Genomic DNA, 22543 nt, shown 5'->3' on the forward strand with positions numbered 1-22543 from the left:
GTCCTGCAAGACATGAAATAAAATTCAGGTAAGTATTTTTATTCAACAGATCTTCTAACATGTATTTCCCATTCCTTATTAATATAGACAATTATTTAAGATTAAGAACATGTTACCAATTCATTTAAAATCATATTTTAGAGCAACTTTTAAATAACCTCTGTTACTTTCCTCACCAATCCTTAACTATTACTTTGTTATAGCATCCTACTTATAATTTAAAAAAATGCATCCTGGTAGACTGTGTCCTACATTGGGACCAGCTACTTGGCACTTAATAAGCCACCATAAATAATACCTCCTAGAAATTATGTGTGTGACTGCCAACTTTTGCAAGATGCTGATTCCATGCTTCCCCTTGGGTTTTATCTTCTTTCACTTAAAGATGTTCTTTCCTTCCAGGTAGATTAGAAGAGATAGAAAGCATGTGTGTGTTTGGAAGTAGAGTATATGGTCTCCGGACCCACAGCATTACCTGGAAACGTATTAGAACTGTCAGTCCTCAGGCCCCACCCCAGACCTGCTTAAAACCTTGGGGGCGGCCCCAGCAATCTGTGTTATCAAGCTTTTCAGGGGATTTTGATGCACACTGGAGTTTGAGAACCGCTGAATTATATTCCATGCTTAGCTTTTCTTTTTCTTTTCCTTTTCTTAAAGAAGATGGCCCTTCTCCACTCATCTTAATTTTTTTTTCTTTTTTTTTTCTTTTAAATTAGTTAACTTTGGGGTGGCTGCATTGGGTCTTTGTTGCTGCCTGCGGGCTTCCTCTAGTTGCGGCGAGCGGGGGCTACTCTTCATTGTAGTGCGCAGGCTTCTCATTGAGTTGGCTTCTCTTGTTCTGGAGCACGGGCTGTAGGCACACAGGCTTCAGTAGTCGTGGCACACGGGCTTAGTTGCTCCGCGGCATGTGGGATCTTCCCAGACCAGGGCTCGAACCCGTGTCCCCTGCATTGGCAGGTGGATTCTTAACCACTGCACCACCAGGGAAATCCTTCTTCTTTTAACAGATATTAAAAGTCCCAGAGCTACACATAAAACCATTCTCCTCAAATTGATTGTTCATTCAGCCTCAGCCCCTAAGTGCCTCTGTTCTAGAGCCTCAAGAGTCATTTTCTTGAATAGCCTACATCCCTAATGAGGAGAACATTTTGCAAAGTATAGAAATAAAAGATTTCAAAGGACATTTAAGCAGGCCTCATTACAGTATGCATAGTTAACAATGCATATCTCGTTTTCTGTTTTGAACAGAAAATTAAACTTGAGAGGCTTCAAAAAAGAAGGAGAAGAAATGAAAGGAAGGGGAAGGAGAAAGAGGAGGTAGAGAAGAAGGAGAAGAGGAAGAAGAGGAAGAGGTATTAAAAGAGAAACACTTCCATCTTACTTGAAAAGATTGAAGGAATCAGAATGTTTACTCTAGATTTTAAAAATTAAAATGGTTTGATTGCTTTTTCTCTAAATCTGGAGAAATTGAATAAAATAAATTTAAATCTAGATTTCAAAAGCATGATCAAATGAGATTTTTTTTTTTTTACAAATATTCTTATAGAAATAACTTTTTACTAGTACAGCTTACAGAGTCAGTTTGTAATTGTTACAAATTTTTGAGAAGTGGCTGGAGAGAATCACTTTAATTTTCAAGTAACACACAGCCAGCAAACACCCCTGGAAATATAACTTGGGTGGAAGGAATGCTACCTCTTTAAGAGCACAATGGAAAGTTAGCACCTGCTGAGTGGGAAAAGTTAATCACTGAACTTTTTTAATTCATTTTTTTCTTTCTCTGTAGAAAGAGCCTAAGTAGCTTTCTGCTTCTTCCTTCAGCTTATTGCTTGGAAAGGAAAATGTAGACTCCAAAAAACCCTGCAAACTTTGGGGAATGATTTCAGCAATGGATCCTGAAAGGGCAGCCACAGGTAAGATTCCTCATCTGAGTTCTCGGGCTTTAGTGTAGGTAAGAATCCAACTTTGGACAGTATCAAAATTCTGATTCCAGGTCCCCCCTCCCATTAGACTTGCAAGGTATACCAATTCAGCAAGTCTGGGGCATGGCCCAGTAATTTGCATTTTTAACAAATATACTGAGATGGTTCTGATAAGATGGTAAAAAGTCTACACTTTGAGAAAAACTGGCCATCATCTGATGTTTCCATAGGTCACAGAAATAAGATGTAAGTGTAATTAGATATAGTAGATGGTGGGTTCGAAATGCTTAAGCCAGGATTTTCAAAAAAATATTTTTCTTAGAACATTAGTTCTGGAATGTCCTGGGATTGGTGCTCTAAAAACAAAGCATTCCATGGTCACATATGTTAAGAAAATGCTGCATTTTAAATCCTCCCTTTGGAAATTTGATTCACGAAGTCCATTAGATCACTAAAATCCCCTGAGAAATTTCTCAATTTACAAACAAGGTTTAGAGCTTACTTAATAGTTAAACAAACATTTTTACAAGGGATTTTTTTTTTTTCTCTATAAAATTTAGTGACATTTCTCCAGAAGAGTTTTTCAATCACACTTGTTTGGAACAGGCTGCGTCAAACTGTAAAATTCTATTCTGTTCTGTTGGAAATAGAAAAAATATTTTTTGGTGTTGGATAGTGTCAAAGATAAGCAAAGCTGGACACTAGTTATAGTGGTAAGGACAGATTTTAATCAGTAACATAGTTTTGCAATAGGAGAAAGGATCCAGCAGGAACAAAATTCAACTTTGATTTGTACAGAGGTGACTGAGCATTTTTTTTAAGATATATTGTTTATTTATTTATTTATTTAATTTATTATTTTTGGCTCCATCGTGGTCTTAGTTGCCGCCTGCAGGATCTTCGTTGAGGCATGCGGGCTTCTCTCTAGTTGTGGCGCACAAGCTCAGTAGTTGTGGTGTGTGGGCATAGTTGCCCTGCGGCATCTTAGTTCCCCAACCAGGGATCGAACACGCGTCCCCTTTATTGTAAGGCAGATTCTTTACTACTGGACCACCAGGGAAGTCCTGTGACCGAGCATTTTAAAGGGGAGATGAGGGAGTAAGGGGGTGGGCATGCAGTCAGTGAAGTTTAGAAGTGAAAAATTACAAAATGCTGGGAGGGGTTGGTCCATAAGAAGCCCATCTGGGTTTGCTACCTGGTGCTTATTGAAGTTGGGCTCCCACCCACCACAGAGACTGGGAGACAGGAACCCTATCTTCAGGTGTTGTCTGGAACAAAAAGTAAATTAGTTTAGTAGCCTTGAGTTTTCTCAGGTAGGCATTTCAAGGAAGGCTAGGGATCATCCTAGGGATACAGTCACGAGCTGTTAGAAATTAAGTTAGTATTTGTTCAAGTGTTTGTGTTTATTTACATGTTTGTTCAAGGCCAAGTTTGAGGCCTAGTGGAGGAGTGGGCTCAGAGGAGCCTGGCTAGATCAAGGAATAAGTCTTTGTCAGAAGTAAGTGGGAAGAAAGTAGAACAATTTTAGGCTCAAAGCCAAATCAGGAAGTTTTCTAACCTCCCCATCAAAAACAGAGTCGGATAAGTTCTCCCCACGACATCATCTTGGAGTACCATATAATGCAAAACAGTGGGCACTCTGATGAAAGAACAAAGCTGCGTAGTCAGGAAAACATTAACAAAAGCTAATTATAGATTAAGAACAGTAACAGTAATAACTGGTATTTTGAGCAAACACAACTCATAGTGTGTAATCAGAATACTTTTATTGACTGTAATGTTCCATTGACACTTTATGCAGTTGGGTAAGATTTAACCTGTGCAACTGGAAGACTCTGGAAAGCCTCATGCCTTTTCTGATCACTCTTTAATAGTAGAAGTATTAGACACAGTCACAATTCATTAATTTGCAAATGATGTATCTGAGAAGTGGTTAATATCCAAAGTATCAAAGAACTCATACAGCTCAATATCAAAAAATGCAGCAACCCCATTAAAAAATGGGCACAGGACCTGAATAGACACCTCCCCCACACACACCAAGAAGACATACAGATGGCCAACAGGTACATGAAAAGATGCTTAACACCACTAATCATCAGGGAAATGCAAATCAAAATCACAATGAATGGCATCAAAAAGACAGTAAATAGCAAGTATTGGCAAGGATGTGGAGAAAAGGTAACCCTCCTGCACTGTTGGTGGGAATCTAAATTGATACAGCCACGATGGAAAACAGTATGGCAGTCCCCCCCAAATTAAAAATAGAACTATGACATGATCCATCAATTCCATTACTATGTATTTATCCAAAGAAAATGAAGACACTAGTTCAAAAAAATATAGGCATCCCTATGTTCACTGCAGCATTATTTATAATCGCCAACACATGGAAGCAATGTAAGTGTCCATCAGTGGATGAATGGATAAAGAAGAGGTGGTATACACACACACACACACACACACACACACACACACACACACACACACACACACACACACACACACACACACACACACACATATACAGGAATATTATTCAGCCATAAAAAGAGTAAAATGTTGCCATTTGAGACCACATGGATGGACCTCAAGGGCATTATTACGCTAAGTGAAACAAGTCAGACAGAGAAAAACCAATACGATATGACCTCTCTTAAATTAAAAAACAAAACAAAACTAAATACCAAGCTCCCATATACAGAGAACAGATTGGTGGTTGCCCCCAGGTGAGGTTGGGGGTGAGAGATATGGGGGAAGGGGGTCAAAAGATAAAAAGAAGAAGTTAAAAACAACAGTTCTCGCTTGGGCAGCACATATACTGAAATTGGAGCAGCACGGAGCAGGTTAGCACGGGCCCCACACAAGCATGGCGTGCAGATTTGTGAAGTATTACACGTTGAAAAGAAAGGAACAGTGGTTTCCAGGAATTGGAGGAAAAGAGAAATGGGGAGTTATGATTTAATGGGTGTAGAGTTTCAGTTTTGCAAGATGGAAGGAGCTCTGGAGATGGATGGTGGTGGTGATGGTCACACAGCAATATGAATGTATTTATATCACTGACCCGTACATTTAAAAATGGTTAAAATGATAAATTTTGTTACATATATTTTACCACAATAAAAAAATAACACCAACAATTTAAAAAAGAAACAAAGAGCAAAGTATTTACATATTTGTTTTAGCCTCTTTGTCTTGCGGGTGCTTCTCTCGGTTTGTTGGGGGGCACCTGAGTGACCCCTCTCTGACTGGGGCTTTCAGTCACTTGGCAGTGCTTTCTTTCCCTTTGGTCTCGGTCCTCCTTGGCCCAGCCCCTCTAAGACTTGCTCTGTTGGATTCCCATTGACCTCCCAAGTGAATCCCTTGGATAAAAATCAAAAACACTCTGGTCTGTTTCTCCCCCATTTGGCCCACATCAAGTTCACAGAAATACTCTCTTGTCCTTTAGCTTGTTAAGTTCTGGGGGTGGAGACAGATCTCGAAACAACTACTGCTTTGCTGCCAAAGCAGCTTTCTGGTTTCTCTGGACCCCTAGATCTCCTGGGCACTTGTCAACCAGTCTACTCTGTCTGCCATTCTTCTAACAAGTTTTCCATTTGGCCCTGCAGAAGCTCTGCTTTTTAAACTTGAAATACGGTAGGTGGTACCTCCCTTCCCTTTGGGTGGGTAGGTGGCAGAACTTAAAGCACAGGGCGTGCTCTCTCCCAAGTGGAATTGCCAGATAAAATACAGGATGCCCAGTTACATTTGAATTTCAGATAAACAACAAATACTGTTTTAGTACAGGTATGTCCCATGAAGTATTTCAGACATAGTTCTATGAAAAAGTTATTTGTTTTTTATCTGAAATTCAAAGGTAACTGAGTAACCTGTATTTTCACTTGCTAATTCTGACCACCCTACACCCGAGAAACCTCAAATCTTTCCCTTCCATATCACTCTCCAGTGTTAGTATCCTCTAAGAGTGGGTGATAGGTTTTAAAAGATGTGAAACTCATTCTCTGGATTTCTTGACTCGCTTTCGTTGAGTACCTTGCTGGAGAATTCTCAGTCTATCGCGTGCTGGTGCATCAGCTGGAAGATAATTTAACAACTTCTCACATTATTAGCAGCAGGCATTTTGCAGAGCTTTGGAGATGGCAAACCTTTGTAGAAATACTCTGGATATTCTAAGTAAACTGAGCAGTCACACAGAGAGACTATTTGAAATAGTCATAGGGCTCTGACACAAAGAATTAGTGTCCAAGTAACAGCAGCCTAGCATAAGGACAGCATGGTACGCAAAGAAGTAAATCAGCAGATGTTAAAATGGAAAAAAAAAAAAAAGATGAGGATTATAGAGCACACAGGAGCAGAGAGCTCTGTAAGCTAAAAGTTGCTACCATTTCCTTAAGGATAGGAAAATTAAAATTAGTATAAGAACCTTGAACATCTACAATTTTTTCATAGTAAGGTAATTTAATTTTATTTCCATTATGAATTATCAGTCATTTCTAATAGATCCTTTTTGTTGTTTCATAAAAAAACAAGTTAAAAAGCTCCTGCAGGTACTATTACGGATCTATATCTGGACCTGAACAGAGCAATCTACACCTTACGGACTGTAGTGTTATATGGGCTCGTTTCAGTTGGTGAAATTGTTTAAGGACCTCTGATACCAAATTGAGGTAATATGCTTAGTATGAACTCACAGAAAGGATCTGACTCCAAGAAAGAATTCTAGTTTTGTTAGAAAATAAGACTCTTTGGGGGATTATGAAAAGATGGTGACCTATACACATAGGTCATTTAATACATTTACCAGTTCTTTGGGGATGGTTTTCTAGAGGTACGATTGCTGGGTGAAAGGGTGAATGCATGTGAAATTTTACTAAATGTTGTCAAATTCTACTCCATAGCTGTTGAAATGTATGAGTGCCTGTTTTCCTATTCTCACAACACAGCATATGGTAAGACTTTGGATTTTAGTCGGTCTTACAATTTGTTCGAGTCTACTTTTGTATATTTATGCTTAAATTATTTATTTTATCTTTTTCCATTTTAATGGAATTTTCTCTTCCTTTGTATCTTCGAACTTTTATTTACATATATGAAGTTTCCAATTTTTCAATGTTTAATATATTGCCATCTTCCTAAATTCACTTATTATTTGCAGTGGTTTTCCTTTGACTCTTAGGACTTTTCCAGATATTCAGTCATAATAGAGAATTTTTACTCTTCTATTGCAATTCAAATTTCCAAATATTTTGTCTAATTACATTAGCTAATATCTTCACTGCATTATTACATAGTAGTGCAGATAACGGGTAAATTTGACTTGTTATTTAGGGGGACTGTCTTTACTATTTCCCTATTAGTTGGCTTTCAAAATGAGGTACATATTAAGAAAGGATCCATCATTTACTATTTACTATATGTTTTTGTCAAAGATGGGCGTGGCAGCTTGTCAAATGCCAGGTATCAAAATCAGACAGTGTATTACTAATACTGAACTACTCTTGCATGCCGAAAAATATTTCCACTTAGTCGTGGTATATTCTTTCTATTTAAATATAATTTTTATTGAAAAGTGAACAGTTTATTAGGCACAGCTGATTGAGTTTTCACAAAGTAAACATTCATGTAACAGTATACCTATCAAGAAACAAAAATTACAAAACACCAGAAACTTCCTGCCACCTTCTAGTCACTACGGATCCACAACAGAATAACCATCATCATTCCTTCCAACACCATGGATTTGTTTATTATGCCCTTACTCCCTGGAGGCCCCCAGATTCAAGCCATCAATGGCTCAGCAATGTTGCTTTCATCTAAGCTGCACCGGCAACAATAGTAGCCACTAGCCACACAGAGCTATTTAAATTTAATTTAATTAGAACGAAAAACCAAATAAACTCAGAGAATAAGACTAATTAAAGCAAAATCAGGAATAAATAGTTAAGAAAAAGACAATAATAATAACATCAATTAACAAACTGGTTGTTTGTGAAGAGTAATGAATTAGATGAATTATTGGCTAACCAATTCAAAGCAAAAAAGAAAGAAAAAAACAACACAAATACCTCACCATAGAAATAATGGGAAAATATCCACAAATACAGAGGAAAATAAAGGAATCACAGATTACTATTTTTTTTTTTTTTTTTACAAGTAAGCTTGAATGTGTGGATCAAATAGAGGAGCTGTCTAGTAGAATTTAAATTACCAAAAACGATCTTATGTGGAAATAGAAAATGTAAAACCTTAAAATTTTGCTCAAGCGTGATTAAAATATTAATTGAAACCATAGGACAGAAGTCACAATTTTATTCAGTAAAAAACCTTAGGAAGGAAAAGAAATAGCTAACCTAGTTGCTTCATAGAATATGAGGTCTAGGATAGTCTTTATTTTTTATTATAAATATAATAAACACATAAAATCAACAGTAATCACAGAGAAAAATGAGTGTGTGTTTGAAAAAGAAAAGGGAACATTCCACTTAAGTTATATTTCTACATAGTCCGTATCTTGGCAATAAAAGATTGAGTTCCTGTGTAGCTTAGTTTTTTATAAGAGCAAGGCCTTGATATTCTGCTCTTTAACTCAAAGTAATTTATTGCCATGACTTTAGTATGTGATCCTTAACTGAGGGGCTGTCATTACTGTAATCCTTTTCCTTCTTGTTAGAATAAATTGTATTTTTTTTGAAAATGATGATTGTAGGAAATTTAATGTTGTCACCTGTAGTGTAGGGTTGAATGGAGTCCCCCTGAAAGATGTGTTCTCATTGTGACACCCAGAACCTGTCTATGTGACCTTAGTTGGAAAAAGGGTCTTTACAGGTGCAGTGAAATTGAAGATTCTGAGGCGAGATCATCCTGGCTTATCTGCCCTAAATTCAATGACAAGTGTCCTTACAAGAAACTGTAGGAACAGGGAAGGTTTTTCTCCTACAGCTTTCAGAGGGAGCACAACCTTGTCAATACCTTAACTTTGGACTTCTGAGCTCCAGGACTGTGAGAGAATTATTGGTTTTTTTCTTTTCAAGCCACTAATTTTGTAGTGATTTGTTACGGCAGCCCTTGGGAACTAATACATCACCCCTGTTGTAATGTTCATACTAATACTGTAATGATTACCTTGATATCTGTCAGTTCATTTTATTTGTAACTCTCCACGATAGGTGTGGTATAAATTTACTTCCTTAAGAGAAAGGTTTAAAATATTTTGTCTTGGATTTCCTAGTAGAGGTCTATTTGAGAAAAAGAAATTAGTCATTCTAACAGATTCATTTTACACCCAAATGCAAAGCCTGTATTTAAAATTTTATTTTATTTATTTATTTCCAGTTTTATTGAGCTGTAACTGACATACAGCACATGTATAAGTTTAAGGTGTACAACATAATGACTTGACTTACATACATCATGAAATGATTACATCGTCTCACGTAGGTACAACAAAGCTTGTATTTTTGACAAGTGAGATAAATTTGAAAACATTAGCACAGCAGCAGCCATGGAAGAAACGTGCCCACTCCCTGTGCCTCTTGCCATAATGTTGGGTTCAGAAAAGTTTACATTTAAAATTTTTAGACCTTCAGGTGATACTAATTCCACAACTGAATTATGTGATAGTAAAATTTGGTAGAGATAGAAGAAATATTTTTAATTATTATGATAAAAATAATCTAACATTAAAGTAATAATAGTAGAAAGGACAATGATATAAATGCTTGTGAAATTTATAATTTTATAAATGCTTATGAAAATTTTAGAGACTATAAAAGTAGGACATGTATAAAAAGAGTCCTTGTCCAAATTGTTTTAATAGTAGAACGTTTCAATACAAGCAAATACAAGAAAGCACTATTACTAGTTCAAAGGATACAATAAAATACTGAGTACCTCAATTGAAGCCAAAACTGTGTTTATCAAATGTTAACATCCTACCATAATTTTAAACTTTCAAAGTAGAAGTAAATGGTAATAGTAGCATCATGCCTTATGATACCGTAGTGGAGTCATTCCCACTAAAGTCATCACAATAATCTAGAAATTCTATCCAAAGTGATTAGATGACACAAAGAAATGAGAAGTGTAAATGCTTGTGAGAAAATAAGAATATTTTAAGATTATACAGTTTATATACAGATTATACAGTTCATTACATATAACATCAAGATCTAATCACTAATTTCCAAAAATACCAATAGGTTTCCTACATATAAAAAATATATATATATAAAATATATATAAAATATTTATAATAAAGAAAAGTATACATTATTAAAGCAAAAAAGTAGTTGAAATGCATTGACAAAAGATCAGCATTTAATGTACAGAAATTATATATTGAAGAAATACTCAAATTATAGTGAGGGATATCAATATATACTTTAATAAATGGGAAAAGATTTCCATTTATGGCAACATGGTAGATCAGATTGATTATCTTGTTTAAAGCATTTTTTCTAAAAGTTTGCTTTTAAATGAATAACCTGGTTTTAAAAAAATGATCAGAAGAAAGACTTCAAAAAAGACTGAAAATAGAATTTGGTAGTATTGAACGTAGCTTTTGCTCCAAGGGAAGCTGTTAAATAGTAGTTACCCTGAGCTTCTGTTTTGATGGTCACACAAGATACCGAAGAAGGCATTTGGTGCCTAAGACTTATGAAAGGTGGGGAATGCAATAGGCCTCTGTATAAAGCTGAAAATCTAAATGGATCTCTTGGGATCAAGAAATCAACTTACCTCACAGAAACAGACGGCAAGAAAACGTGCCTGAGTTGACATTGGTACTAATGGAAAAAGAACAACATCTTCCCTGAGATGTTTTATTTGCTCACATCATTTTATGGCTTAAATTCACACTACCTGTTTCATCTGAGAGGCGTCAAGTGGAAAATTAAAAGCGGTTGAAGTCATTAGGGCCCCAAGCTAACTGGCAGAAGCAAATGAAAATCTTTTTTGAAAAAAAAGAAACCAAAGGTGTCCAATAATTCCCTCAGATAAAATTCTAAACAGTATACATTCACAGTCTATGGCCATAAAATAGTGAGTCCTCAGGGGGATGTATCAATAAATTAAAGTCACAGTAACATACTCCGCACCCACTAAAATGGGTAAAATTTAAGAGATTGACAATACCAAGTACTGATGAAAATGTAGAGTAACAAGAACTCTCATGGATTACTTGGATACAGTAGTATAATTGCTTTGGTGAAATGCTTAACAATTTATTATAAAGTTAATATACACTTACTCTACAGCTGAGTAATTATTTGCCAAGACAATTACCTAAGTGAAACATAAATATATGTCCACCAAAAAGAGACATATGTGAATGTTCATTTCAACTTGATTCATATTCGCCAAAACATGCAAAGAACCCAAATGTCTATCATCTGCTGAATGGATAAGCCATTTGTTGTACATTCGTAGAATGAAATAATGCTTGACAATCAAAAGGAACAAACTATTGATACAAGTAAGAACATGGGCTAAATAAATATTGAGGTACCCAGGCAATTACTGCTAGGCAGTGGATATATTGGAGAGACTAAAAACAAACAACAAGTTATGAGCTCACTTGGAAAGGTAATCAAAGCATATTTTACACTAAAAATAATTATACAAATAAACAATTTGCTAAACAGTGTATTTTCCATCTGATTTCAAAGAATAACTTCAAATATGTGCTACTATAAATAGAAAGATGGATGGATAGATGGATAAATGGCTAGATAGATATGTTTAAAAATTGACAAAAGTCTGGAAAGATAAGTATCAAACAGGAGATGTCTACTCTGGTTATGGGATTGTATAGAATTGATGAAGGAGTATATAGAAATAGAACTTGCACTGTTAAATGTATAAGTAAGAAGAAAGTCTTCCAGTTCTGGATAATTGGTTTCCTTTGGTGTGAAATCTGAGTTGAGAGGCTGGCAGATATTCACACTGAAGTCAGGAAACAGGCTGCCTACGCAGGGAGCTCTACTCAGTATTCTGTAATAACCTATATGGGTAAAGAATGTGAAAAAGAATGACTGTATGCATGTGTATGACTGAATCACTTTGCTGTACACCTGAAACTAACACAACATTGTAAATCAACTATAATCCAATAAAAAAATTTTTAAGTGCTTGAAATAAATATGACAAAATTAATAGTTGATGATTCTGAGTTGTGAGAATATAGGTTTTCTATGTGTAATGTTTTAAATATCTAAAATAAAGAATAACAAAGAAGAAAAAAAGAAACAGGCTGCCTGTACCGTAGGCAATATGATCAACATTATAGAGACTCAGAAGGGCCTGCAGTCAGCAAGAGCCAAGGGGTGCCCAGTTATCAGAAGAACCGAGGACATCGGCAGAAAATGCTATCAGAATACCTGAGATAGAACTGGGTCAATCAGTCGTACCCCCAGAGATGCTAGATATTAAACTTTCAAACAATTCTAGTGTATAAAAATCATCACATCAGGACCAAGTGGGTTTATCTCAGGAGCGCAAAGTTAGTTTAACATTCAAAAAAAATAAGTGTTATGTGGCCATGTTAACAATAACAAAAAAAGGAGAATTATAGATGCAGAAAATGAATTTGATAAAATCTAACATGCAAACTTTATAGAAACCTGAGGAAACTAGGAATATAAGAGAATTACCTCGGGCTTCCCTGGTGGTGCAGTGGTTGAGAGTCTGCCCGCTAATGCAGGGGACACAGGTTCGAGCCCTGGTCTGGGAAGATCCCACATGCCGCGGAGCAACTAGGCCCGTGAGCCACAACTACTGAACCTGCGCGTCTGGAGCCTGTGCTCTGCAACAAGAGAGGCCACGATAGTGAGACGCCCGCGCACCAAGATGAAGAGTGGCCTCTGCTTGCCACAGCTAGAGAAAGCCCACGCACAGAAACGAAGACCCAACACAGCCAAAAATAAATAAATAAATAAAATTAAAAAAAAAAAAAAACAATTACCTCAATCTGATAAAGGGTATCTACCCCAAAAACCTACAGCTAACACGGAAGACTAGGGTGAAAGACTGAAGACTTTGACTTTTTTTTGTTAAATGTTTTAAATTTTTATTTGGAGGTCTAAAAAGAAGCCTAGCAACCTTCTTCTCGTTTTTTAATCCACTATAATTCCTATTTGTCATTTATTTCAGGAAAAACATCAGAGAATGGAAGATCATATTTCATCTAATCTAAGACACAATCATTTTGTGTCATACCATTATTTATTGTGCAATTGATAAAAAATTGCCAACTAATTGTCAGATGCCAACAATTAGGAGAAACATTTTAATTTTTGAAATCTTAAAATGTGAAATAAAATTTCATCTCAGAGTTAATGAAGTGAGATATTTAGCAGAGAACATGTAAGATGCAATAAACATATTATGGAAATATAATACAAAAAGAATGAAAAAATACTTACTAGAATGGAAAATTTTTGAGAACTTTGCCCTTAAGATCAGGAGTAAGACAAGATGTCTATCCTTGCCACTTCCATTCAACATTGTACTGGAGGCTCTAGCCAGGGCAGTATGGCAAGGGGGAGAAAATAAAACGTTTTTAGATTGGGAAGGAATAGGTAAAACTATCTTTATTTGCATATGACGTTATCATATAAATTCTAATGAACCTACACACGAAAAAACTATTAGAAATAATGAATTATGTAAGGTCACAGGAACAATGCCCATGTAGGAAAATTAATGCATTTTCTTATACTACAAAGAACAATTGAAACTAGAAATTCCCCTTTTTAGATCTTGAGCAAATATTGAACTTTTCTGAGTCAAGTTTCCTGACCTATGAAATGAAGGAGTCGGAGAAGATGGGATGATCTCGAAGGCTCCTTTTCACTTGATTCTCTAGTGTTTCACTACTCTGTAACTTCGTGAGATCAGAGATTCTGTTTTGATCATCATGTTATTTCACAGAGCCCAGAACTGTAGGTATAAATACATTGTCTGTTGAATAATAAAAGAATGACATGCTGGAATAAACCACCAAGGAACAGGAATGAGACTCCACTTGTGCAGATATTTTATGAAATAAGTAAAGAGCTGCCGTCTGAAGAGCCTTGTAATTCGAAAGTCAGAGACTAAACTCTGTGGTCTCTTTTAAGGTTTCCTTTGGCTCTAGGAGTATATAATTCTTCCCATCTGAGAATATCCATCGTGATAATGAACTGCCAATCAGAAAGCTGTTACTTACACTACCTTGAACGTCGCACTGCGCTAGGCACTGTGCGGGAAGAACAGTAGACCATTCCCTGCCAGAGACCAAGAGTCAGAGGCAGAAACCAGAATGGAAATTATGTTCCATCTCCAACAGAAGCTCAAGTGTTTGTAAAATTACCCTCTAACTTCTCTCTCTTCCCTAAAATTATGGGGAGCCAAGACCTTTGGCTGTAATAACTTCAAATCACAGAATACTTAACCTAGTTTAATATGCAATTGGCTTTGAATGTATCTGAGCTCTGCATGCTTCATTATTCTTTTGGCAACCAGGCTGTAAAAAAGTTTGCGTGTGTAAACCTACAGAATGATCCCTGTTGGAATGTGTATTTTACCAAGGTTAGTTCTGCTTCATATCGCCCCTGGGAGGCAGGTCAAAATTAAACTTTATCTTGGAAGCAAACACACACACACAGACACACACACCCAGTGAACTAAAACCAAGAATCTAAATAGTAGGCGACTGAGATTATTTCCCCTGAGCCAACATAGACTGAACTCAGAGCCAGGCAGCTCCAAAGAATCAGGTGTCAGGTGACCTCCGAATGAGTCAGTGAATGTGTGAGTGCTAAGAACACATGCAGAGTTGGTGACCAGGACTCATTTCAGAGAGAGAACAAGGAACCAGGGGGAGTAACAAACATGAAATTTCAGACAAAAACTAATGGCCCCTAGATTCCAAATGTACTCACATAGTCAAAAGCACTTTTTAGGGTAAAAAGATATTAAAATGGAAATATTTTCAAAGATGAAGAGTATGATCGTAAAGCAGCCTAATTTTTTTTCCTCCCACTGTCCATTTAAACCCCTCTGAATGTGAAGGAAAAAAAGGGGAAAATATATATAGAGAGAGAAGGAAGAGTTGGAGGAGGAGGGGAAGGTGGGGAGGTGGATTTATTTTAAGGCACTGACTCACATGATTGTGCAGCCTGGCAAGTCCAAGATCGAGAACAAGCCAGCAGGCTGGAATTCAGGTAAGACTCCTGAGTCTGAAATCCTTTAGGCAGGCCAGACAGGCTCAAAATACAGGCAGTATTTCTGTGTTGGAACATTGGAGCCAAATTCCTTCTTCAGATAACCTGTCTTTGCTCTTAAGGCCTTTAACTGATTGGATGGGGCCCACCCACCTGATGAAGGAGAGTCTGCTTTACTCAAAGTCCACTGATTTCAATGTTAGTCCCATCAAAAAATACCTTCACAGCAACATCCAGACTGGTGTTTGGCCAAATAACTGGGCACCAGAGCCTAGCCAAGTTGACACATAAAATTAACTATCACAGTAGGTAATTCTGCCCCAGCCCCTTGGATGAAAATAAGAGTAGTAATTATGATTCTCTGCTTCCTCCTAGGAAATGAACAGTTCTCAAGTCATTTCAAGCCACAAAATGGTCTCAATTCAAGATTTCAAATAGTCTAAACATCCAGGTCCATATAAGGTTAATGCTTCATCCCTCAATCAGCTCGGGTCTGCTTTGGGCAGGCTGCCTGTATCAGTGGTGGGAGAGGGAGTGTCTGCTTCTACAGGTCCTAGCCTAGTACCTCGATTTTTCCTCCCTCATGCACTAGGCAGACTCTAGTTCTTCCAGGGTTGATATCAAAATAAACAAGAGTCATTGATGCTGTCATGAGCTGTTTGGTCTTAGCACTCTCTGGCCTTCAGAGAAATTTAAAGGTGACCTTTCTCTCAAGGGATGTTTTTGTCTGCTTTTATAGACACATCTCACCCCCATCTTGGGATGTCTCGCTTGTCTTCCCTTGATGCAAGTACATAAATGTCTTTCCTCTGACTTAACACTGGTATCCCTTTCTCAGCTCCTGGGAACAAGCTGGTCCATTATCTTTATGTTGGTCACCCCATTCTTCCAGGCAGTCATGTTCTTTCTTTCCCAGGAGTCTCAGGTATGGATCTTGGTAAATACACAGGCATCAAGACCCTGATAAACTGGGATCCTGCACAAAATGCTGTACTAACTGTGCTCTCTTTGTAGAGCAGCTCATCAGGGATAGCTTCAGTCCACCAGATTTCAGAGACCTAAGTCGGCTGTCAGTCTCCTTCACCCTCTAAGCTTTCAGGGACAGAAACTGAGGTCCTGGAATTGACCCATGAGGTCCCCTTCTCTTGTACAGTTGACCCTTGGACAATATGGGTTTGAACTGCTTGGGTTCACTTATACATGGAGTTTCTCCAATAAATATGTACTGTGGTACTACATGATTCATTGTTGGTTGAACCCCTGGATGCAGCGCCACGAGTACAGTGGGAGGATTGTCAAGTCGTAGGTGGACTTTCGACTGCTCCAAGGATCTAAGTCCCTAATCCTCACATTGTTCAAGAGTCAACAGGGTTGAATTTAGGGAAAACTCTCCCACCACTCCCTAAGGAAGGTGAGTTTCCTCTAAGGCTCCCCAACTACTGCCAGACCTGGGCTTTAAGCTTTCTCCCACTTGTCCCCCAAAGCTATCAAACTCAATTTAGGAGATATGTACATATAGGTCAGAGGCAAGTTTGGTGTTCCCTTATGTCTCTTCTATGCATATAAAAATATTTTATGCAGCGTTTTTAGTTAGTTTTTGAAGGAGAAATTCTTCAAATAACCTAGCCTAACATCACTTCTAGAAGCTAAATTTGAAATTTTCCAATTCTCCAATATAACACGCCACCTTGGAATAGAACTGCTTACTTATCCAAATATAATTAAATTAGTAACAACTGATGAAAATGATTATTTTAACTAAAAACCTTCTTAATCTTGTTCTACAGAATGACAATAGATGTGAAAGAAAAAAGGAGCGTGGTTTGTGGTCAAATAAATTTTGCAGATGCTGTAATAAACACTTTCTGGACAGGTTTCCTCTGAACTTTAATATGCATACTTATGTAAAGGAGAGGTGTATATGTTGCTGTCCTTTCCGAACCTATTTTAACACAAAATTTCTTTTATACTGTAGCATCTCCAAGGACTAGTGTTCCACAGCATGTACTTCAGAAAAATAAAAAAATCCTAAAAACTAACAGCTGCAGATTTGGAAAGATATGGTCATATATGTGTATGATAATTTATTTTTCCCAGTGTTTATGTGCCTAACTTTGCCTATTTTCAGCTTTTATAAAACCACTTTGTATCTTTTGCATATTGCAAAATGCTACTTGTTAAAAGATCAAAAAGAAAAGACAATAACTATTATATTATTGTCTGTAAACTGATTTTTCTGTTTTCAGGTTGATATTTAAGGACTTAAGAAATCTTGAGTAGATATGATTTCAAGATAAACCTTGGCACACAGGATCTCTTAATAATTTTCTGATGAGTCCCTATGGATTCTTTCAGGACCCCTATTTTTGTATTCAGTTCTCTCAAAGGTGGTAGTAGCATACAAATATTTGCCCTGGCTGCGGGGGCTTGGGGGGGGAATTGTGAGGTAATTCTGAGTTTAGAGAAGATAAATGTGAAGGAATACAAAAAATCAATGAGTTTTCGTAAGTTGAATTCTATGTGAACTTTGTGAATCATTTGGATTGAAAGTGTGGCCCCCCTTCACTCTAGAATCAGCCCCAAGACATATTACTAGCACTGCTTGACACTTTGTTAAGTATTCGCCATAAATTCCTACTTTCATAGACAGTTTTAGTTTTAATTAGTTTACACTGGTGTAGCGTTCCTTACAGAAGGAACGTCATTGTGGTGGGGATTATGGATGGATTTCTTGAGTAACGATGAAGGTTACTAACAAAAGACCATGCAAACTCACATCATCTCCTCCCATACTCCTAATATAGAACAGCAAAGAAGTTTAACTTCCCCATCTGATTTGCAGTTATTTTCTTAAATTGTATTATATTCAAAGAAAAAGCTATAAATTATTCATATATCTCTTACCTAATCCTGGATTACATTTCAAAATGATGATAATCAACAGGCTATAGAAAATGGTACGATATTTATAGCAACATGGTAACCAACTTAATTAAGTAATATCAAAGACAAATTGAAATCTCTATGTTCTTTCTCTTGATTCAGACAATTTTCTTCATGATATGATAACTCAGATGGAATTACATGGCTTGATTACTTTTTAAAGTGATTATTGAGTTCTCCAGATACTTATTGGTTCCTCAGGATCAGTTATCCACATTTATTAAGTGCTATATCTAATTGGCAAATCTATTCCACTTACACTTTTTAAATTGCTCCATTGTTGGTCAAATTGTGTTTGATGGTACCAGACTCCATTATACAAAGTAATTTAGTTATAAATACGATTTTAGGTTTCCCTAATGTTGTTTCTCTGATTATACATGACAACTTGGATAGACTAGAGCCATTGTAAAGACTGGAGCTGCCATATCATTTTCCATATTATGGAATCCGTCTATATTCTTTATAAATTTGGATCCCAGCAGCAGGTTTAAACTTGATTTGCTGCATCATCGTTTATATTATAGGCAAACTCAAGTGAGTAGCAGTACAATAATACCCATAGTTCAATAGATGAAGACAGCCTATAAAATCCAGATTGTTTGATGATAGAATCTAAGAGTTAAAAGAGACATCGATGATGTAGTACAACTTCTAACTAAGGCAGAAATATCCTCTGCTATGTACCAGATAGGGGATAGTTATTTTTTTATTTATACAAGTTCAACAATTAAAAAAAAGAAAATCACTTGCTAACAGGGAATCCCATTACAGTTCAAAGCATCAGAGAAGTATCACATCCTTGTGGTTAAGCCTATAGCCTATAGAGCCAGATTGTGTGTTCAAATACCATTTCTACTATCTCCTTACTGGGAAGCTAAGTACATTTCATCACATCCCTGTGCTTCAGATCTGTGATGTGGAAAATAGATTTCTATAAAGATTACATTCATTGAGACATACAAAGACACAGAGTTAATAATGTATAAACATACCTAGAAGAACTATTGGCATGAAAACAATAATATTTTTTAGAAAATGATTCCACGTATTAAACTAAACCTGTCTCCCAGTACCTTCCACTCATCAGTTCTAGCTCTGACTCTAAAAGTGCACATTGGGAAACATTCCCTCTTCTACATTTCCAGTCTTGGTCTTCCAGACTTCTTTTCTTCAGGCAGAGAGTTACCAAGTCTCTAATATACATGAATACTGTCTTCAAGCCAGTGGAGGCCTAGGCTAAGATGCATGTGTTTCTTGATTTCTTTGCTGATTCACGGCACTCTACAATGATTTTTAAATTTTTTTTTTTCAGTACACGGGCCTCTCACTGCTGTGGCCTCACCCATTGCAGAGCACAGGCTCCGGACGCACAGGCTCAGCAGCCATGGCTCACGGGCCCAGCCGCTCCGCGGCATGTGGGATCTTCCCAGACTGGGGCACGAACCCGTGTCCCCTGCATCGGCAGGTGGACTCTCAACCACTGCGCCACCAGGGAAGCCCTAATTTTGTTTTCTGAAATTGAGATGTAATTGACATATAGCACTATATTAGTTTCGGGTATAAAACATAATGATTTGATATTTGTATATATTGCAAAATGATCACCACAAAAGGTATAGTTAACAGCCATCACCATACATAGTTACAATGTTTTTTTCTTGGGATGAGCACTTGTAAGATCTACTCTCTCAGCAGTGTTTTTTGTAATTAATTCTTTTTTATTGGAGTGTAGTCGATTTACAATGTTGTGTTTCTGCTGTACAGCAAAGTGAGTCAGTTAATATATATGCACTCTTTTTTCAGATGCTATTCACATATAGGTCATTACAGAGTATTGAATAGAGTTCCCTGTGCTATATAGTAGGTTCTTATTCTCAGCAACTTTTAAATACATAATACAGTATTATTAACTATAGTCACCATGCTGTACGTTACATCCTCATGTCTTATTTATTTTACAAATTGGAGTTTTTACCTTTTGACCTCCTTCACCCACTTTGCCCACCCCTTACTGCTGCCGCCTGCTTCGGGCAACCACAGAATCTGTTCTTTATGTCTGTAAGCTCACTTTGTTTTTGTTTAGATTCTACGTGCATGTAAGATCGTACAGTGTTTTTCACTTACGGAGCCCTTAAGGTCCACTCATTTGTTGCAAATAGCAAGATTTCCTTCTTTTTTATAATGCTGGATAATACTCATATATATATATTATGTGTTCTTTATCTATTCATCCACTGACGAACGCTTAGGATGCCACCATGTCTTTACCTTTGTAAAGAATGCAGCAATGAAATGGGGGCACAATGACTGCTTTTAAAGAACCTCAGCGTGCCTCATATCCCTTCACAAACTTCACATTCATTTTAGCAAAAACGTGACCACTAAATTTAGAACGAGGAAAGTATGTCACACGCCAGATAGAGGCACACACAATGTGTGCTTTGTTGCTGTGGCTGCTGGGACTAGAGACAGAGCACATCCTTCCGGAGCACCACTTCCCTCTGTGGGGCGTCCTAAGGCTGTGGAAGAGCAACTGGATCAAAATACACAGTAAATATTTAGTCATCGTTTCGCGTTCAGAAGACAGAATCTTTTCCATTTCCTCATGTACTTTTTTTTTTTTTTTTGCGGTACGCGGGCCTCTCACTGTTGTGGCCTCTCCCGTTGCGGAGCACAGGCTCCGGACGCGCAGGCTCAGCGGCTATGGCTCACGGGCCCAGCCGCTCCGCGGCATGTGGGATCTTCCCGGACCGGGACACTAACCCGTGTCCCCTGCAGCGGCAGGCAGACTCTCAACCACTGCGCCACCAGGGAAACCCTTCTCCATGTTTTTCTTTGCCTTTAGAAGTCTTTTTCCAAAATTCATCTCTAGTTTCCTTAGTAACTCAGTCTTTACAGAAACTCTTGTGATGTTTGATACTGGATATTACTCGCCGTCTAATTCATGGGGCTTCCTCATCCTACAACTATTAGATTTCTGATTTCAAAGGGCAAGTGGCTAGCAATATGCATGATGGCTTCTTCAGTTCTCATTAAAATATGATTGTAAATATATGAAGCAAAAAATACGGAAACAGCAGAAGATGAAAACTCAGAATAAAGAAACGAAAATTGGAAAATAACCTAATGTCAAAGAAAAATTGTAATTATTTATATTGCAGATGGAGCCAGCTGGGAAGATGCTCCGTATTCCATTCTTCTATTCCAAGACCTGGATGATTAAGGAAATAAGCAGTTTTTCTATGATGTCAGGTATGATGTTTACCTTATTTGAGTGGTGGAATTGTGAGTGATTTTGACATATTTGCCAATATTTATTTCTTTCTAATTTTTAAAATCTAAATAGCTTTAAGAAGAGAGCATCTATCTATCAGCAAAGATAATCTCAAATGTGAAGTGGTTGTTTTGGGGATTGGAAGTTTGGGTGATGATTTTGTCCTTTTATTTTATTATATTTCCAAATATTTTTTTACTATATTTACATGTTATATATAATTATAGAATAGAATATAGTTTTTAAAAGACAATACAATAGAGGACTCCGAGAACATTGGTTTTATTGCCTCTTATTTCAAGTCAGATTTGCAACAAAATATTTTCTTTCCTACTTGATATTTTTTATCACCAAAGTGAGAAAGATTATCTTTTTTATGAGAAAGACTTGTTTATATGTATATATAAGAAATTCAAATGGTTGTCTGGATTCTTACCCAAAATGGAGGGTGTGTTTGAGTGGTCTGCCTTAAAATATAGTCTAGGTAGCACTCAGAACTTACAATGGTTATTCCAGAGCTAGACTGTGTAGAATCTAAAACTGAGGATGACTTTTTAATAATAATCATTTTAACAATGTGGAGAGAATTATTGAGATAATCTGTGTCATTAATATAATATCTTTGGATGCATAAGGGGCTGTGGCATATCTTAAAAGATATAGGAGTCATCCTCAGAAGCAACTAAAACTGAGGTATGATAAGAGACTCTTGTAACTGCTTTAGACTTTATTGTTTTATTATTGTTATTATGATTAAGGCATAATTTACATACATTGAATGTACAAATTTTAAGTGTACAGTTCTATCACTTTTAACAGATCCATATAACCTGTATAATCTGCATCTATATGAAGGTATAGAACATTTCTATCACTACAGAAAGTTCTCTTAGGCTTCTTACCAGACCATTTGGTTTCTTTCCAGTTTAGGGCTTTTGTGAATAAGGATACTATGAATGTTCTTGTCCATTATAGTAGATACACTCATTTCTGTTGGGCATATGTACAGGAGTGAGGTCGCTAGGTTATGGGGTATGTGTATGTTGAGATTTAGTAAGTACCTTAAAACATTTTTCTATGTGACTGGACCAATTTACACTCATCCCGCTAAGTAAGAAATTCACAGTTGCTCCATATACTTACTAACACTTAGTATTGTTCATATTTTATTTTTACTCATCCTGGTATGTAATGACAAC

General features: G+C 36.9%; 1 long non-coding RNA gene across 1 annotated transcript; it reads left to right on the forward strand.

The window, feature by feature from the left end:
* Nucleotides 1-1245: 1245 nt before the first annotated feature.
* Nucleotides 1246-21345, forward strand: LOC137225890 (uncharacterized). The gene is made up of 3 exons (XR_010944075.1): nucleotides 1246-1352; nucleotides 1822-1913; nucleotides 21232-21345. It is a non-coding gene; the product is annotated as an uncharacterized lncRNA (long non-coding RNA).
* Nucleotides 21346-22543: the final 1198 nt, after the last annotated feature.

The sequence above is a fragment of the Pseudorca crassidens genome, chromosome 6 (genome assembly GCF_039906515.1).
Source record: "Pseudorca crassidens isolate mPseCra1 chromosome 6, mPseCra1.hap1, whole genome shotgun sequence".
Lineage (NCBI taxonomy): Eukaryota > Metazoa > Chordata > Mammalia > Artiodactyla > Delphinidae > Pseudorca > Pseudorca crassidens.